Genomic DNA, 2011 nt, shown 5'->3' on the forward strand with positions numbered 1-2011 from the left:
CATCAGTATCTTACAGTTTTCTGGGTACAGGTGTTTTGCCTCCTTAGGTAGGTTTATTCCTAGGTATTTTATTCTTTTTGTTGAGATGGTAAATGGGATTGTTTCCTTAATTTCTCTTTCTGATCTTTTGTTGTTTATCTCCATTTTAAATATTTTTTACTATGGGGATAATTTTATTATACAATAAAATAACAATATTTAAAAATAATTTTAGTTCCTATCAACAGTTGACTAAGCCTTTTAGGCATGAGAATAATTTTTACACTATTATTATTTTTATTGTAATGGATATATTTACAGTTGATCTCATTATTTGCTGTAGTCATATTTTATAAAAAGTGTTTGCAAACACTGAATTAATGAATACTCAATCATTGCTCCTAGGAGAAATATGGGAGTAAGTTCCTGTGAGCTTCTGCTCGCAACATTTTCATTAAATAAGCAATACATATCATTGTTTTATGTATGTTTCTATATAAAAATACCTAATTTTTTTTAAACCATCTTTATTGGAGTATAATTGCTTTATAAAGGTATGTTAGTTTCTGCTTTATAACAAAGTGAGACAGCTATACATATACATATCTCCGCATATCTCCTCCCTCTTGCGTCTCCCTCCCACCCTCCCTATCCCACCCCTCTAGGTGCTCACAAAGTACCAAGCTGATCTCCCTGTGCTATGCGGCTGCTTCCCACTAGCTATCTATTTTACATTTGGTAGTATATATTAGTCCATGCCACTCTCTCACTTCATCCCACCTTACCCTTCCCCCTCCCTGTGTCTTCAAGTCCATTCTCTACATCTGCATCTTTATTCCTGTCCTGTCCCTAATTTAATATATATTGTTATTTCATTAACATTGAACTCACTGGCTATAGAACTATAACTCATGTCTTTATGAAGCTTATTTAACACACTTATTTTCTCTGTAAGGCATATAACAGCCTTCTTGTGCTTAGGAGCACCAGACGACACTTCAGCACATGCTTGGAAGGCATTTTAAGAAGCAATATCAGGGTGTTTTGAGCAATGCTGCAGCTGGGAGACCTGACGCTGACACTAAGACACTTGAATTAGCTTTAGCAGAAGAGAAATGGAGGAACCACAGAACATTAAGGATGAATTCAAGAAGACCCAAGACCATGGAGAACTTGCCTTCTCCCTACACTATTTTCCAAGGAGAGGTTGCTATGGTGACAGACTATGGAGACTTTATCAAAATCCCAGGCTGTTGGGAGCAAGGTCTGGTCCATGGAGCTCACATGTCATCCTGTCACATGAATAAGCCCTCTGAGATAGTAGATGTTGGAGACAAAGTGTGGGTGAAGCTTAGTGGCTGGGAGATGAAAAATGATAGGATAAAAGTGTTCTTCTCCATGAAAGTTGTCAACCAAGGGACTGGGAAGGACCTTGACCCCAGCAGTGTTATCACTGAGCAAGAAGAGAGGTGGCCTTCCAGGATTACACTGGGCAGAAGATCACCCTTGAGGCTGTCCTGAACACTACCTGCAAGAAGTGTGGCTGTAAAGGCCACTTTGCAAAGGATTATTTCATGCAACCAGGTGGGACCAAGTACTCTCTGATACCTGATGAGGAAGAGGAGAAGGAAGAGGCAAAGTTAACAGAGTTTGAAAAGCCTGACCCCATGAGAAATTCTTCTAGAAAAAGAAAGAAAAGAAAAAGAAACGTATAGACAGGAAGTCATCTGACTCTGACAGCTCAGACTCTGAGAATGATACAGGCAAGAGAGCAAGGCATGCGTCAAAAGACAGCAAGGCAGCAAAGAAGAAGAAAAAGAAGAAGAAGCACAAGAAGAAGTACAATGAGGGAGAGTGGAAAGAGTAGAGGGGTTGGTCGAGAGAAGGAACCAGGAGCCTTGTGCCTTGAAGCCCTGGCTCCTGGAAAGACTCAGTAGTGAGAATATGGCCTCCCACCCCACTGACTTCTCTCCCATGGGAGATGGCTTCCCTTCGTGACGCAGACAGGTTTGGGAGATAGATATCAAAAGCA

General features: G+C 40.2%; 1 pseudogene; it reads left to right on the forward strand.

Moving 5' to 3' along the window:
• Positions 1 to 1058: 1058 nt before the first annotated feature.
• On the forward strand, positions 1059 to 1718 carry LOC118893162 (annotated as a pseudogene).
• Positions 1719 to 2011: the final 293 nt, after the last annotated feature.

Source organism: Balaenoptera musculus, chromosome 3, assembly GCF_009873245.2.
Source record: "Balaenoptera musculus isolate JJ_BM4_2016_0621 chromosome 3, mBalMus1.pri.v3, whole genome shotgun sequence".
NCBI lineage: Eukaryota > Metazoa > Chordata > Mammalia > Artiodactyla > Balaenopteridae > Balaenoptera > Balaenoptera musculus.